General features: G+C 49.0%; 1 non-coding gene across 1 annotated transcript; it reads right to left on the bottom strand.

Annotated features, from left to right (window-relative positions):
- Positions 1-10,144: 10,144 nt before the first annotated feature.
- On the bottom strand, positions 10,145-10,251 carry LOC147737429 (U6 spliceosomal RNA). Its single transcript, XR_015300376.1, has one exon. It is a non-coding gene; the product is annotated as a U6 spliceosomal RNA (small nuclear RNA).
- Positions 10,252-18,690: the final 8,439 nt, after the last annotated feature.

The following is an 18,690-nucleotide window of genomic DNA, read 5'->3' as shown; positions in this document are numbered from 1 at the left end:
CTTATATGCCCCTGCAGGATGATCTATATTGGGATGACGATGCGTCCTGTGAAACAACGCATCATGGAGCATAATAGCAACATCCGCTGTAAAAAGACCCACACAAGACTATATGACCACTGCAGAGAACAGAATCATCTGGCAGAGAATATGCAATGGACTATCCTGGAATGCCATCCCTCAATAAGTCAACAAGCCCTCTTTAAAATGGAACAAAGATGGGTACATTGTTTGCAAACTGATGAACTTGGCCTGAATGATGCTGTGCCCTGGACTATGCTGGCCAGATAACATAAACTCGGACTTCACTATCTTTGTCCGAGCAGACATTAACTCTAACATTGAATCACCCTTGCCTAAAAACCCGTTCCAAGATGGCGCCTGCCTTTATCAACCCATCCACGCGTGGTAATCCTCCCTTTCTACACCCTACCGCGTCGCGCTGCCTAGCCACACTCACTGGACACGCCCATCACGGCGCCCGCGCAACTCGCTATCTTAAGCGGCTGGGTCGCACAATGGATCGACCGGATGTCCTGCGAGTTTACCGATGTGGGCTGGGTAGGTGACTACATGCCCTATGCCAGAAGCGAGTAAGGTAAGGTGCGATGTACCGAGGTATGACTCACCAACGGCATCGGTTCACGATCGCCATGGTATAACACCGATTGGTACCGCAAATAATGGTAAGCTTTACCGCTAACTAGCCCCATGACAAGTGGTGAAATTGCTTCCTTTTAGGTGACTTTCACACAGCTCTGGCCCCACCAGGACAATCTGTGGGATTACCGACCAGGGACTGCGGGTAAGATCTTCTTGTTCATTACCTACCCGGGTTGATTCAACACGAAAAACTCCAATTTAGGAGTATCACCATATTGGTGCTAGCTATGATATGCCTAGTTTTTAAGCAGTTAGTGTGTTTTAATGGTTCTTTCTTCTATTTCAATTTTTGGTGTGAATGCACACACCTACCGCTGCCTGCATGACACACATGTGTTAGTTAGCATGGTGTGGCACGCCATTTATGTGAATAAAAATAATGCATGTCAATTGCTGATCACATATGGCGGGTGCAGGACGCAGTTCCACCTCGTTCTTCCTTCACTCAATTTTTAACCCTCTCTGACACGAGTGTTATCAGTTTAATGGGGTTGTGATCCCCTTCACCACAACTCTATCAGCATGTTATTATCACATGTAATAGCATCCTCAGAAACAGACATACTATTGACTGTACCCTTCTTTTGTCTCCTTTCCTAGTCCCAGGGAGGGCCTCAATGAAGGGTTGATCCCGCGACACAATACAGGTCGTATACTCGATTCCTCCAATCACTGGGGGAATCTGTAGCAATTTGATGAGCACTTTGGTCCTGAAGAATTGCCTTAGAGGCATGAAACATGTCGACCACACCTTGATTGAGGGTTGAATGAGGCTTGATCACCCCAATTGTCACGCCTCAATACCCCTCATTTTTCACTTATTTTTAATAAGGCAGTGAGCCATGTTATTAAAGTTTTTCCTAATGGACTCTACTGACCTTTTTTAAACCCCACTCACGCTCACCATTGCACTTTCTTCCTAGGCCCCTCACACACATGCACCCATTGGCAAAGGAATAAAAGAACTCCGCTAAAGTGTAGCACCTAGTGCTGCCCGACGGGCATTGCATCGCCAGCCTGCCGCAGGAGCAGGAAGCCAATGATGACACTGGACGATCATCGGGTGGGATGGCAACAGTCGTCCAACCTTTGACTTGTGTGAGGCATCCTTAATTCCGCAAAGGGATTATCACATTCCCTGCCATATACACTCCTTAAGAGAGAGGTTCTATTTAGTTACTTTAGTTTACCCATTGTGGGGAACTCTGTACAATTGTTGTTGTTTTCATAGTTTAATTCAAGCATGAGATTTATGAAAAGGTTCACATTTTGAATTACTAGCCTTTGTTGTACTGCAATTTATATAAATTGTTTTTATTCTCTATGTCCTCATGGGTGATATTGACATAGCTCAGCATAGTTGGGCAGCGCTCTGGCATCATCTGACGCAGTTTGGAGTACCAGACGATGGTATGTCTGTTATCTTTGTTGTGAGGGCTGATTCGGCGTTCCCCTTTGAGCTTTTCTTCTCTTGGGTCACGTTTCCTGCAATAAATGCGGATGAGGATACGTTTCATACATACACTCACACTGCGATTCCTGTGAACGATACTCAATATAGGACACAAGAGATTCCAATTTCGGCATGGCAGCATCGTGTTTGGTTGTATGGCACCCTCCCCCACACCGTAATTCCGGTGCGGTTAGGTCCCTTGTCAATTCCTGGGGCCACTTGGCCAGTCTTAGCCGGGTTCACACCATATCCACGTTATCTCAATGCCCCAATTGACGACTTGTGTCAACTTTATACCTTTTTTGTTGGGGTACATAGTGCTTTAGTTCAATATGTTTCTTGCAGCGGAACAAGTTGGACCGGCCGGGATGTAGATTAGTCCAGTCATGGTTAATTCGGTTAATTCGGTAATGGGCAAGCACCCTCAAACTAAGTACGATATCTCTTATTGGCTTGCTGAGAAATTTGACCAACTGGAAGCAGTGTTTCCTAATACCACTCCTTTGGAAAAACACAGGATTCTCATAATTAGTTTGCAGAAAGACTTATTGCCAGAGGTAACAGATTGTGAGATTTGGGGTAAAGTATTTGCAGCAGAATATGGGAAGTGTTTCTGCACGCCGTCTATGAATGTCTTGCCCTCTGTGATCAAGCATGTTCCGGATGAGCACATTGCGGAGGTGGCTGTCGAGTTGAGAATGAGGCTCGTTGAAGTGTTTGACGTAGTTGCTGATCTCATCTTTTGTAATGTAAAGGGAGATGCGGTTAACTTTCAGGTGTGGAATGCTTTGCGCCTTGTCCAAGACGTCGACAAACCCCGAGCGTTACCATGAATTATTGCGGAGGCTTATAAGACCATTGGCCGCAATAGTTTGGATGTTAAGCCTTTTGCTAAAACGGCAACTCAACCGCAGACTCAGATAGCAAAGTCTACTAAAGACGACCATCCAAATTTTCCAAAACAGAATTGGAAGAATAAAAATCAGGGGAAGCAGCAATAGAAACAGGGGTCGCGTCCGGCGTCGCAGATACCAGCGTCTACTGAGCGCACTTATGATTTGTGCGACCACGCAAGAATTAGGTCTCCTGATAGATTTCAGGTTCCTGAGCAACGTTCTTCTCGTTCTTCACAGGAAACATCGCGCGCAAGCTGGTGGAGGAGAACACGGCAGGGGTCGGGGTGCCCCACAAGGACGTGAGCAGCCCCACCCATCTGATGGTAAAGGCAAGCTGGAAGACTTGCCACGTTAATGCCCTCATTTTCAGAAAAAGAAAGTTGCTGCGTTAACCGTAAGGTATGCCACGGATAGTGAGAACACAGCTTCGGATCCTGACATGGGCATTAACGCTGCTCGACAGCGCAGCGGAGGTTACAATAGTGCGCAAGCACTGCGTCCATATCTGAATGCGACAGCAACTGACACTTTTATCACAATGGAAACTGCTGACAGTAGGGTGGCTCCCCCTGACAGACTATATGATATAGTTCTTTTAATAGAAGGGGATATCCAACGTGTAATAAAAGGGATTTTTTGGGAACATCTGACCTCTACATATGACATTCTGTTAGCTGAGTCAGACTGGCCCCGCTTTTCATTTTGGCCGCTCCAAGAGGGGAGGAGGTCACCCTCCCCAGCTTTCCGCACACCGTACCCCAGGAGCAGTCCGCAGAACTTTGCAGAAGAGTGTGCTCTGGTGCTTGCACCTGCGTTGTACCATACTCAAGTCGGGTGGGCTAAACTTTCACCCAGACACGAGATTCCATTGCGGTGTATGCCACAGCCACCACCCCGCTATCCCATGCGGCGAGTGGCTAAAGCCTCCATTGCGGAAATCCTTGAACAATTAGAATATCAAGGTGTGATTGAGCCATGTGTGTCACCCATGAATAAACCTCATTTCACTGTTACCAAACCTGATGGGTCGTACTGCCTTGTTTTGGATTATCTTTGTGAAACAAAGGAGTTAGGTCCATGTAGGGTATGGGGTAGACTGGATAGTAATAAACTAGAAAACGCAAGAATATGTCTACACCCAATTAATTTCCAAAAACGTATTTCAGATCATAGGAGAAACACAAACGTATTGAGTTTGACCCGGTATTTTTATTTATACCTGTCTATTTCTTCTTCTTTTGAAAGTTTCGCAAAAAAGGAGAAAACTGTACATTCAATACATTTAAATTCCAACATCTAACTATTTACAAACAAAATATTTACAATTCATTTACACAATTATCATACATTCCACAAAAAATTCACTATACAAACACAAACAATTGAAATTTTCAATAAAGTTAATCTGAATTCATAAATCAAATAAATAATGTCAATTAATGTAATGTTTATTGTTTAGTTAATTAAAGCCATAACAATTTTAAAACAAGAACCAAAAAACGGATAAAAAACAGTATTGTACAAAGGTTAATAAGACAAGAATTCAAATATACAGTCACTTCATCTCTACATAGGATCTCTGAAATGACCATTGTTAGTAGAATACGAAAAAAGTCTGTTCCGTGAGTTAGCCCTCACTTGGGCATGCTTCCGACCCCTTTTAGCACAGCTTTGTAAACACTTTGAGAAATGTAATCAGTCTGCCATTCAATGTGGGATCAGAGGGGTTTAGGCACGCTGTTATTGCAGCTCTGCAAGATCTAATGCCCCTCTGATTGAAGCATGTTTTTAAAAGGAGCGCTCGCTCCTCCTGTAGTTTCCTGCATGTGCAGATTACGTGGATAAGATCTTCTTTGTAGAAGTTGCACAGCCGGCATGTTTTGGGGCCTGTATGCAACCACGCGGGCTGGTCAGCCAAGGATGGTAAGATTCCAAAACGTAGTGTCATAAGTTGCATTTTTACATTAATTGAAAATGTTTTGCTCAGGTATGCCACCGGTGCAAGGGACTTATAGTGGTTTAACACCATCCAGGCATGCGACCTTGATCTAAAAATGTTTTTATCCAAAAGAGACAAATGGCTTTTTGACGCCTTATTTACAGCTTGCTTGAAAGATTGGTACAGCAAATTTGTGTTCAATAATTCCATTGTGCATGTAGTGGAGAGGGATTTGGTGAGGTATTGATTAAAAAGAGAAGTTTTATCCTCATTTAATTCACACCAAAGAGCTTCGTTGATTTCTGATGTGGCTGCATTTAGTTTCAGGCGATACCAGGTTTTCACAGTTGCATACATTCTTCCTATTTCTTCATTTATTAGACCAAATTCAAGGCGGACCTGCGCTGGAGAGGCCGACCTTTGTATGTGGAATACTTTTTTGTAGATGGAAGCTATTAGTTTGTTTATGAGCTCTCCGTCCTCGCCATGGAAGGCAGCGCTGGCATATGATAGAGTTGGCAGGATTTTTGCCTTCATTAAAGCAAGCAAGGGTTTATAGGAGGGACCCTTCAGCTTTTTAGCCAGTAAACTGAAGGCAAAAGTTAAGGCACTTGTTCTCTGAGACATATACTTTTTTTGCTCGGTGACATTTTTAGAGTTGTCAATGTAGAGGCCTAGTTATTCTTATTTTTTTACCTCCTCTAGCTGGGTTCCATTAAGCCAAATTGTCTGTTTTCTTTGCTTTTTGCTACCAATCACCATAGTTTTAGTTTTGATGTGTTTATTTCAAGTTTATTTTCTGAAATATAAGATGACATTTCGTTAAGGCATCTTTGTAGACCGATCTTTGTTTGGCTCATTAACACCACGTCGTCCGCATACGAAAGATGCGAAAGCCTCAATTCACCAAGCTTTGGTGGATGGGAGTTAATACTGTCCAGCCTTTGAGAGAGGTCTGATAGAAACAGATTGAAAAGGTGTGGGGCCAGGACGCACCATTGTTTTAAGCCTCTGGTGGTCAGCAGCTTCCTCGATAGCCTGGACCCATCACCTATCTTGATCCATAGCCAGGTATTTGAATAAAATAGCAATATGCCTTTTAATACCCTGTCAGGTATGTCCCAGGCTCGCAGCTTTTTCCACAGTAGGTGACGATCGACACTATCAAAGGCTGCTTTTAGGTCTACAAAGCAGAGGTAGAGATGTAATTTCCTCTGCTTGTACTTGTTCGCAATTAGTGGTAGACCTAAGATGTTCGTCGTCATCCCTAAGCCTTGCCTGAAACGCGTTTGGTTAGCCGGGATAAGGTTAAGGTTGTCAGACCATGCCTTGAGATCTTCTAGCACCCGGGTGGCATAGTATTTCGCCTCTATGTCCAGCAGGGCTATCAACCTATAATGAGCTGGATTTGCTCTGTCGCCTCCTTTAAATATTGGAGTCAAGATCGAACCTTTCCAATTTTCTGGTATTGTATTTATATTCTCTATTTCTTGGTATAGATTAGAGAGGTAATTACCCCAAAACGAGATGTCGTGTTTAAAAATTGCTTGCGGGATGCCGCTGGGGCCTGGTGCACCGTCGTTTCTGCCTTTCTTGATTATGCGTGTGACTCCTTCACTTGAGGGGGACATGTAGTTTGTAGGTGGTGTCAGAGAGGCGTTTCCCTCTATTGGGTTTATTTCGACATTTATCTGGTCTTTTTTTTGTGGAGTAAACGCGTCTTTTGGGCTGGTAATTTCTATGGCCCCTTTGAGTTTGCCATTTCCCTCTACTGAATCGTAGGAGTTTCTTTTACTTCTTTCTTGATAGAATGTTTCTGAAAACCTCATGGTTGAAAATTCCGCCCAACTCCGATTCTAGTATATTTGAGGATAAAGCTTTTGCTGGCCGGTTCAAATTGTTTATAATTATCCAAAACTGTTTTGAGTTGGTTTTCTTTGAGCTACAGAGGAGTTCTGCCCAGAATTTATCATTGCTCTTTCTTTTATCGTCCCAGAGATCTTTTTTATAGCTTTTCCTGAGCTGCCTTGCCCTATCTCATGCAGCTGTATCAGGGGTTGTTCTTTTTAACATCCTTTTTTAAAAAAAAATCTTTATTTATAAAGTTTTCTCGATGAACATCACAAAGAAGAAACAACCAGTTAGGTTACACAGGTACACATTGCAATCATTTGATAATCATATAGGCACTTTACACGGGCAGGCGATCAGATCGGGCCGGAAGTACTCATACATCACAACTTACTCATTACATTGGAGCAGATACTGCACAGTAAGAAACAGTAATGCCCCGGTTACTTACCGGTAATCTTCATTACTCCGAGTATAGTCTTCCTCGCCACATGACTTACATAGTGAGCTTCAGCTCCACACCAGAACCCTCCAAAGCAAAAGTTAGCCTCCCATGCCTCCCATCCCCTCCCAAGATGGCCGACCCATTACCACCTGACCTCTATAAGAGGTGGGCCGGCCCAACCATCAGCCTGAAACCACCAAGCACAAACATGAAGCCGATAGCCAGACAGGGAGGGAGGGATGGGAACTCATGTGGCGAGGAAGACTATACTCGGAGTAATGAAGATTACCGGTAAGTAACCGGGGCATTACCTCCTCGCCACATGACTTACATAGTGAGCACATACCAAAGCCAAGCGGCTTCATGGAACACACAAGGAACAACAGACCAGAAGGGGATGACCACGAAAGAGGGCAAACCCAACAGACCAGCACGAGCGGAAGGACCACCCAGGAGAGAGGCAACCACGAGTAGGAGAACCAACCCGGGACCGAAGACACCGGGAAGGCCGAAAAACAAACCGGACCCCAGAGACACCAAGAGTCGGCAGGAAAACTGCCCCAACCGAAGGAAGGCAGAGAAAGGCACGGGATCAGACCGTACGGAACCATAAAGGCAACAGCAACCAGGGCCAGAACAGAAACGAGCAGGCCCGAACAACACACCAGGGCAGCCCAACAGGCCTCACAAAGCGAGAGGGGAGCAAAAGGCCCAAGAGAGGAACCGAATAAACAGAGGACATCCCCACCACAGCGACCCAATAACAAAAAACACCAGTGGAAAGAGACAACCAGGCCGCCCGAAACAGCAACACCGCAAGGGCGACCAGAAAAACAGGGAAGCGGCATCAGAGCCATCCAACAGACAGGCAAGAGCCGGAAGAATGGAAAAGGGAGCCGAAAAAGGACAGAAGGGGGACCAACCCCCGTCAAACAAAGGACCCCCAGAAGGGACCGCGACTCCAAGGAGAGAACCCAGGGAGGCACCCAGGAAAGGAGCCGGAGGAGAACCAACCATGGAAAGGCGAATAAACTGAAACCCCACAGGCCCGCCCACGGCCAGAAGGGAGAAGAAGAGGCAGAAAGAAGCCAAACGGCCAGGAACGGGAACACCCCGCACAGGGACCAAGCAACCGGCCCAGCAAGAAACACAAGAAGGGAGCGAGCCGCCTAAGAGAGCACCCAGGTGGGCAAACAGACAGCCAGCCCACAACCAGGCCCAGCCCAGCGAGACAAAGAAGAACCGACAGGCACAGGAGCGTGGCAGCAACACACCAAAGGCGTGAAGGACAGAAGGGCAGGGTGAAGACGAGCCCGAGCCATGACAAAACACCCAGGAAGCCACCAGAGCCAACAGGACCCCAAAACCAGGGGAAAGAAACGAGGACACACCCACACCGGAAGCGCAGGGCCCCGCCAGGTAATCCCATAGCACCGCCGGAAACAAAAACAGCCAGCAGGCAAAGGGACCCCAGGAAGCGCAAAGCCGGGAGCCCAAACGAGAAGGCCGAAGAGCCAAAAAAAAACGGAGACCCAAAGGAAGCAGACAAGGCCAGACAGACCCAGGAGACTCCCGAACCAGGCACAAAGAGAGGCCCGACCCACAAACCACCGGAGGAGAGGCGATGAGAACATGAGCACCCAGGGCCAGAAAAGCCACAGCTAAAAATGACCCAGGCAAGGACAGTACCAATGTGCCAAAGAAACAAAAGGGGCGAACCCCGCACACACGCCGGAGCACGAGGCAGGGGAAAAACTCACCACACGGACCAACAAGCCCCAGTAAGGCAGGGGAAAACCCCAGAGAAGTCAAGGAACAGCAAAAAAGAAGCCAGACGGGAAAAACGACCACAGGGAAACCACCGACCCAGCACAGACCGGGAACCCAAGCATGGCCGGAAGAAGGCACCACCAACACACGGGCAGGTGGAACCCAGCACACCCAGGAGACAGAGCGGGAAGAGTTGGGGGAAAAAGAACCAAGGAAAAGGCCAGAGGCCCCGAGACCAACAGGAAGGGGAGGATCATCGTAAGGACAGACAGGGGCAAGAAAACACCACCAGACCACAAGACCCAAACCACGACCAGAGGAAGGCCCCACCAAGGCAGACAACCCCAACCGGAAAACCCACGAACAGGACCCGGAGAGAAAGCATTAGCGAAACCGCCAAAGCGAGCCCGCAACAAAGAGGCAGGCGCCAAAACCCCGGACCGACCAGGCAGGCACCACACAAAGGAAGCAGAGACACCAAAGGGCCAAAGCACCAAGGGCACTGAAATCCCAGAAGAGAAGGATCGCAACAAACACCGACCCCCAGGGGGCAAGGAGAAGCAAGGAGACAGCAGGAAGTCGACAGGAAAAGGGCGCAAGAGTCGCCCGCCGAGACAGGGGGGAGCGGCAAAGCAGCGGACCCCGATAAGACAAGAAGAGCCCTCCAGGAGCAGAAACAGACAGCAAGAAAACACTGACGCAGCCCAGAGACAGACGGACAGACCCCAACAGCAGGAAGCCCATAACAGACAAGCCGCAGCCCACAGCCCCCGGAAAAAAACGGGAGGACGGACAACAAGGAACCAACCGGGACCGACCCCACACAAAAACAGCGGGGACAGGAGTCCACAGGACAAAAGGACCACAGGCCCAAAGCCCGGAAGGCAACACCGCAAGCACGAAGCAAAAGGCCCCACAACCCAACGCCACAGGCACCGAAAAACAAGCAATCCATAAATGCACCACACAAGGACACACCTAGAACAACGGCAGGGACCGAACCCCGGCCTGAGAATGGCGGGCACCACTCAAGGTACAAGACACACCACCGAGCCAAAGCACCATGGACCCAAGCCAAACCAAGGAACCCTGCGAAAAAGGCAGAGAGAGCAACCCAACGGGAGACTCCAAACACGGAACGCCACACGAAAGAGAGCGACAACCCAGTGCAGGGACCATGCAAATCCTCACTGTAAATATCCAATACCAGGAAATGTGCCGCTGAAGCGAGCACAGAGGAAACATGGAACGCACAACGAATACGCGTGTCAACCACTGGCAAACCGGCAACCCCAGAGCGCCCAGGGGGCAGCCGAAGCGAACACGCCCCAAGAGCACCCACCGAGTATGCGAACCACACACGAGGAAGAGAGCGCAAGGGGAGCCCGGCAAAGGAGCAGGCGAAAACACCGTCCGAAAACCAAATGTCGGGGGACATGGGCACAGCAAAAGCGGGACCCGAACCCAGGCCAGTGCAACCAAATCCAAAGGGACACAACAGCGACCCCAGAAGGAAGAAAGGCAGAGAGAACCCGCCAGGAGCAGAGCCTGTGACCACAAGGCCGAAACATAGGCCCCCACAGAGGAAGCAGTAAACCACTGAGCCACCAGCACACAGCCCCAACGGAATGTGAGAAGCACCCCCCAAAGGAGCCCAAGCAGGCAGAAAAAGAAGAGAGAACAAACACCGGAAAAGCCCAATGCTGCGCCACGAACAGCGTGACAGCAGGAGCGGCAAACAACCAATCATGAGGAAGAGCAGCCATCACAACCGCCAGGACACAGCGCCAAACCAGGGAACCAAGCAACCAAAGGAGGAAGCAGAGGACCCACCAAGACAGAGCACCCACAAAGCGGAGCACAAGCAGGAGGCGAATACCCAGTACACGTGATACCAGAGTAAAAAAACACACAAGGCCAAACACAACGTGACACGAAGCAGGCCACAGGAAGAAGCGAGGCGCCCACCCAACAAGGACCCCAGGAGCAGTGCCACAAGCAGCCAACGGAGCCCATAAAAAGCGACAGCAGAGTGCAAACCCGCAGGAGGCCCAGCAGGGCCCAGAGAACGAAGTGGTGAGCCCAAAATACCCCAGACTGCAAGGACAGCCGTTGAACAGAGAAGGCCAAAAAAGAGGGAAGTCACGGCCCACACCGATCCCCGAGGCATACAGCAGAGACAGTGCTCAACGAAGCGAGAGGGAGAACACACAGCCATGGAGGTGGCCACGCCCCCTCGGGGGCAGAGCAAGAAAAGGCGAGGACAAGCGGCACCCCGCCCCCTAGAAGCCCGGACCGCCCAGCGCGGGAAAATCACGGGAAGAAGAGCCGCACCGGAAAGGCAAACGGCAAGTACAGGGAACAGCCCCGCAGCCGCCCGCCAGCCCCAACGGACCGAGAGCGCAGGGAGCACCGATAGGAAGCGCACACAGAAACGGTGAGGGCACCAGGGGCCCGCAAATGCAATGGGGGCACAGCCGCGGCACGCAGGGTAAACCGCCGGCCTTACCATCAAAGCCTCCGACCCTATTAAAACCATGTATGACGGATCGAACGGATCCGAAGCCATAAACAACTGAGAGCGGGAACCCGCCCATTAAACAGACTTGTGGGGTGCCCGTAGCAATAGCCTACAGCACCTGGAATTCCCAGCGCGGATTCGAAAAATACAATGCCCCATAATCAAGAAGCCAGAGCGCGGCAGGCCACGCGCACAGGGTACAGACAGTCAGCAAGCCCACATGCGTCTACCCGTGGCGAGGACAAGAGAAGCATCACAGCACACATGTCTTGTGTACATGAAGCAGTACCGGGGGGGGGGTCAAAAAAGCAAGGGTTGAAACACACGGCGGGACACCACGCGCAGCAGAGGGGCAGACAGCACTCGGAAAAACAAAGAGCATGCAACAGACATACCCCAACCCAAACCAAGCCACCTGAACAGGGACAAGAACCCCAGAGCCCCCAGTACAAAAACCTGATGCTCAACAGAGCTAATCAGGCACATGAGCCACAGCACCGCGGAGTATAGGACAAAGCCATAACAGAGACAGTGCAAGGCGCGGGGGCAAATGGGAGTAGAACAACAGAGTCCCAGACCACACCGCCCTCCCCCCTATTGACCCTTGGCTCGCTAAGGCAGAGCTTAACCAGCCCCAAAAGAGACCGGGGGAAGGAAGGGGAGAGGTCCAAAAAGCCCCAGAGTCCGCTAGGGCAGGACCACAAACCAAGGACCCATGTTCCTGCAACAGCAGGAACCACTTACCTGAAGACGCATCTGGAGAGTAATGACGCGCAGAACAAAAAAAACAGGCTGATGGTTGGGCCGGCCCGACTCTTATAGAGGTCAGGTGGTAATGGGTCGGCCATCTTGGGAGGGGATGGGAGGCATGGGAGGCTAACTTTTGCTTTGGAGGGTTCTGGTGTGGAGCTGAAGCTCACTATGTAAGTCATGTGGCGAGGAAGACTAACGAGGAGGTAATTGACATTCATATAGTCATGTATCGCAGGCAGTTGAATCAAGCAGACAGGAATCTTTTATACATCACTCCTTATCCAATACAATAGAACAGTGTCTGTACAATACCTGCACAGGAAGACTGTAGTGCGTATAGAACCCTGATCTACACCCAAGGCGACGTACAATCTATAATGGGTTCATCCCCGCCCCTTAACCAGTTCTCTATAGTGTCCCGCACTGGTGTCCACTGGTGTATCTCCTGAAGTGTCAATAAAGTGGGTCACATTGAGATGAAAGCTATTGTCCTTGCACTCAGCTGTCGTCATCTGAGTCTGTGGATGTTGCTGCAGTTTGCAACAGATAGGCCTGCAGTGGACCCCAAATATCGTTTGGCCTGCTCCGTACAGGCACCAAATCAGCATAAATATTATTCTGATCCTGACAATAAACCAAGTCATCAATCCACTCCTTAAACTTAGGAGCTCTCCCTCTACCCCAACAACATGCAACTCGTCTCTTAGCCAGTAACAGTGCAACATTTGTGAATCTCCGAATAGACTTAGGCACATTCCGTGTGTATCCTAACAGCATAATTAACGGGTCTCTGTCAATCACCCCTGACGTCATGACCTGTAATGCATCCTGTACCTGTGACCAGTACTCGTAAATTCCTGGACACTCCCATGCTAAGTGGAAGAATCCCGCCCCTTGCTACATTGCAGCGATCACATCTATCGTTATCTGCCAAGTGAAAGCGTAGCTTCCTAACAGGTGTATAATAGAAGCGTTGTAAAAATTTTAAATGAATGATCTTTAACCTACTGCTAGACGAAATATTAGCTGTGATAGCACAACAATAGTTCCATTGGTCGTCAGTAATGTCCCGGTCTAAATCCATACTCCAGTGTTGTCGTGCCGAACTTTCAGGCCCCTTGCGCTGTAACCTAATGTTATTATACAGTCTAGGAACAAGAAGGCGGCCGTCTGACAGCATGGCATGCAGTGATAAAACTACGTCCGGTTCATCCGGAAAACAGGGCAATACTTCCCGCAAGCCCTGTCTAAGTCGGATGTAATCGAATAACCCTAGAGGAGTAGGTGTAACACCCTGAAACAGCTGTTCCCTGGTGCGGAACCGTCCATTTAAGAACAGGTCCCCAAACACGGCAATTTTCGTGCGTTTACACATCAACTGAAAACCCTTCTCCTGCAAGAGCGATATGCGAGGGTGATATGTAAGAGGAAGTACCGGGGAATATAATTGCGGAGCACCAATGACCCCTGCTATCCTACTCCACGCGTCTATGGTGCAAGTCACCATGGTAAACGGTGTGTCTATGTCCTTAACCGTACCCAGTATTAGGCCATTAAGAGGAAGAGGGCACGCGATCCAATCCTCTGCAGCGATTTGTGGCATGAAAGGTGTGGGTGTTAGCCAATAGTAGGCATATTGTGCTTGGGCAGCAACATAATAGATTTTGAAGTCTGGCACATCAAAACCTCCTTTCTCATAAGGCTGGTCAGGATGGCCCAACGCAACTGCGGTTGTTTACCCCCCCAAAAGAGACAAATGAGTTCCGATCTTAACTGTTTAAAGAAAAAAACGCCAGGGAAGTAAGGCACATTTTGGAATAGGTATAAGAATTGCGGCAGTACCACCATCTTTATAAGCGATGCCCTTCCCGCCATCGACAACGGCAGTGCCTTCCAGCGTGTGACATTGTCAGCTAATTTCGTGATGGCCACCCAATAATTTAACCTGAGCGTCTCGTCCTTGTTCAGGGATATCACTCTTCCCAGGTATCGAAGATCTGTGTCACACCATTCAAGCGGGTAATCCAGCTGGAATTTCGTAACGGCACTCGTGAGCGGGAAAACCTGTGACTACTTCCAATTTATGTGCACCCCCGATAGCCTACCAAAAACTAGGAACTCTTGTAAAATAGGATTAAGAGTGGATTGAGGGTGTTTCACATAAAGCGTGATATCATCTGCTTATAACGACACCCCAATTTGACGTTGAAAGCAGTTAAAGGCGCTATCTTTGTGCAACTGACGGATTCAACATGCCAGCGGCTCAATCGCCATAGCAAAGAGTAAAGGGGAGAGAGGTCACCCCTGTCTGGTGCCTCTCGTTATCGGCATCGGGGCCGACAGCAATCCGTTAACAACCACTCTAGCAGTCGGTTTGGTATATAACAGCTCTATCCAGTTAACAAACAATTTAGGGAATCCCATCCTATGTAATATAGTAAAGAGGTACGTCCACTCGACCGAATCGAACGCTTTCGTCGCATCTAAAAAGATAGCAGCAACTGGGAGTTCCGGGGCAATCGTCTTTATCAAAGAGAACAATGTTCTAAGATTATGTGTAGTGGCGCGGCCCGGCACGAAACCAGCTTGATCCGGTAACACTATCTTAGACATAATCAGCGAGAGGCGTGTTGCAAGTACCTTAGCAAGGATCTTCGCATCGCAATTGATGAGAGACAGTGGTCTATATGAGTCCGGGTCCGTCGGATCCTTACCCGGTTTCAACAAGGAGGTAATAACCACCTCTCTCATTGATCCCGGCAATTCCCCAACTTCCAATGACTCCTCATAGACTTCCTTAAGGACCGGTGCCATAATATCTATGTAACATTTATAAAACTCCGCAGGGAGTCCATCCAGTCCCGCCGCTTTACCATTAGCAAGTGTCATAATCGCGTCGCGTATCTCATCAATCTCCAATGGTGCACTAAGGAATAGTCTATGCACATCACTGAGCCAGCACATTGCAATATCATCAAGAAAGCTCCCCATTTCAACCTCGGCAGTGTGTTGTGAAGTATATAGCTGCCCATAATGCAACAGAAATTCCTCCTGAATCCTCTTCGTATCCTGACAGCGTGTGCCTTCCGTTGTGACAATTTCTAATATAGTGGCACTAAAGCGTGGCTTTCTCGTTATTGCAGCCAGCACTTTGCCTGGTCGTTCCCCCTTGCAATAACTCTGCGCAGTCCAATACTTTCCCCTGAATTTGACTTCTCTCGCTGCTTCCTCCTCATACTAGGAAAGTTTATCTCTAAATGTTTTGTGCAGCACTGTGTCCCTACTTCTTGCTATCTCAAATTCTAACTCCTTCAACTCGCGCTCTAACTTACCCAACGTCCTTTGGATGTCTCTCAATACCCCTCCACCCTTGGATATGCAAATCCCCCTGACCCTAACCTTGAATGCCTCCCACACCATCTCTACACTATTTACTGAATCCCTGTTCCTGGGGAAGAACTCTTCAATTTCTTCACCTAACTCTGTTTTAAAAACTGTGTCTAGCAGCATAGATGGGAGCAATCTCCATGGAGGTCTTATTCTATCATGTCCTGGAAACGTCAGGGACAGCAATACTGGGCAGTGATCTGAATATGTTCTGGGCAAATGTGTTACCGTACCTATACCCGCACAGAGCCCCCGCGTCACAAAGCAATAGTCCAGCCTAGCCCATGTATTAGTGTGTGATGTAAAATGCGTGCCCTCTCTATGTGCATGATGTGAATATCTCCAACTATCCACTAGCCCTGCTTCCTCTATGATGCCCATCAGCACATCCCTCGCTTGCCTGTTATATTGACCGCAACCATCCGACCTATCCATGCCGGGAACTAATGCAACATTAAAGTCACCCCCCCATATAACATGTGTAGCTCCCGCTCCCAACACATGTCCCCAAATTGTAGTGAAAAATTCCGGAGTGTCAACATTAGGAGCGTAGCAGTTTACTATAGCGACAGTATCTATGCCCAATCTTCCCCACAATATCACATTGCGTCCATCAGGATCAAGGATCTCACCCAACATCTGAAAGGCAATCGATTTTTTGATCAACACAGCAGTACCCCTAGAGTACGAGGAATATGATGAAAATTTCCTGACCGAGGCCCATTTACCAGCAAATTTAGGATCCGATCTGGGGCGGAAATGCGTCTCCTGTAACAAGGCTATATGTACATTATGCCTGTCCAGATAAGCAAGTATATTTCTACCTTTTCTAGAATCGTTGATGCCCCGCACGTTCCAGGACATTATCAACAGTTGGCTCCCTGCTGCATCAGCCATCATCACTGGTAACAGCAGTAGTAATATTTACCCCGCCCGTCCCGACCACCGCCCATACGTGCCAGAACATACCTTCCAATGGATCTGTAATTTCGTGTGTAACCTTTGTCCGGTGCAACCAAACTCCCCTGCCTCCCCCCTTCCCCCATGACTCCCCCAAACCAAGTCAATCATCCCCCAGTTCACCCCCCACCCCCATCTACTTGCCCACTCAGTCCTCGAGTGTGCGATCGGCATCTGAATAATCTCTCCTTCAGCCGACCATTTCCAAACATGCCTTCCCCACACAATCCAGTGATTCCAACTCGTGTCAGTCTGCAACATCTCCCCCCAACAAGGACCTATGTCAAATACAATCCTATCTACTCCCTCCCCAAACCCACCTGAATAATCTATGAACCATAATTTCACCTTTGGACCCACCCCACCCACCACCCACTGAAGTATCCCCAATTCTCCAGCATCCCCTACCCTCCCCCCACCCATCACCGCTAGCAAACACCCCAACAGCTGCAGTGTAACGAACATTGTCAATGGGGTACACCCTAGTAGGGTCATCTAAGGTACACACTTTGCCACCCCCTTTTCCTCGTCCCTCAACTGAACCGCCCTGAGTGGGGCATGTCGAGGGAAGGGGGTGTTGCCTGGCATACGTTACCACCTGTAGTCCCAATGCCGTCCTCATCGCTCTCGGCTATCCATATTATCAGTACATCAACATATTCTCCAGCGCGTTGTCATGATAACATCATGCACTACGATCAGAAACTCAGATCACATCAATTAAGAAGAACTCCCGGCAAACTCCGCACACAGCTCAGTCCTCTTCATTCTCCACATCTCCCTTTGCAGGGCGTTTTCCACGATCACGTTTCAATGTTTTTAGGAAATCCTCAACCTGTTGCGGGTTCAAGAAGAAGTACTGTTTCGCCTGATGCGTGATCCTGAGCTTAGCCGGGTATAGTAAAGCATAGTCTATTTGTAGATCCCTCAGTTTTCTCTTCACTTCCAAAAACTTTCTTCTTTGTTCTTGCACGATGGGCGTGAAGTCTGGTTATAGTGAAAAATTAACCCCATCACACGTCAATTGTTTAGCGTTTCTTGCAGCCCGTAGTGCAGTGTCCCGGTCACGATAATTCAGTAGTCGAGCTATTATCGGTCGAGGCTGAGCTCCAGGTTTCGGCTGAGGACCAAGAGAACGGTGTGCCCGCTCAACGATAAACTGCTTGGAAAAGGCGTCCACCCCTATCGCTGTTTGTAGAATCCGTTCCACATAATCCTCCATACGCCCAGTGTTCGTAGATTCCGGCACACGAACCACGCGGACATTATTGCGGCAACTGCGCGCCTCCAACTCCTCTTTCTTTGCAGCTATCACTTTGAGGATGTTATCCATTCTTGACAGTTAGTAGCATGAGATGCCGTGGTATCATCATTGTCTGAAATCCTTCTCTCCACCTCTGTAATGCGTTCCTCGTGAACGTCCATCTTCTGCACAATAGCGTCCATCCTGGAGGATAAGCGATCAACCTTGTCCACCACCGTCGCGAACCCCTGTTTCATTTCCTGCAGTAGTAGATGCATGTCCGGTGCAGCCGCCTCGCAACTAGTCCCCGCTGCCGGCGGGCACTGAGCCCCATTCGAGTCAGACACCATCCTCACAGTTTTCTTCGATGGCGGGACAGAGTCAAAGGATATTTTCGGCTGTCGATTATCTTGTCGTCCCATGGTGGCACCCTTAGCCGACTTCACCGAGGTTAACGAGGTCGCTCGGATGCTCCAGCCTCGCGGCGATTCAGAGGCCTTGGACATATATTGTTATGCTCTCAGCGTCCAGTTCCCTCGTCCACCAGAAAATCCGCTGATCGTGTCCGTGGCCCTGAGCGACCGCCCACTCCCTTTGGTGCTTATGCACGGACAGCCTTTTTGCTCCAGACCAAGTACTGCTCTATCGCGGCGTGGCCATCCCCCGTTGTATGGTATACCAAAGTCAGTGGGGTCCCGGTGTAAAGGGATCAGCGCCGCCTCCTCGGTGTCACGTATTTTCCAGGCACTGCACACAAGAACTGCAGCGCCTCCTGGGGCGCCAAAAATCTTCTAGGAGCACTACATTTA

The sequence above is a fragment of the Lissotriton vulgaris genome, chromosome 1_1, assembly GCF_964263255.1.
Source record: "Lissotriton vulgaris chromosome 1_1, aLisVul1.2, whole genome shotgun sequence".
Lineage (NCBI taxonomy): Eukaryota > Metazoa > Chordata > Amphibia > Caudata > Salamandridae > Lissotriton > Lissotriton vulgaris.
This window is presented reverse-complemented; position numbering and strand designations above follow the sequence as displayed.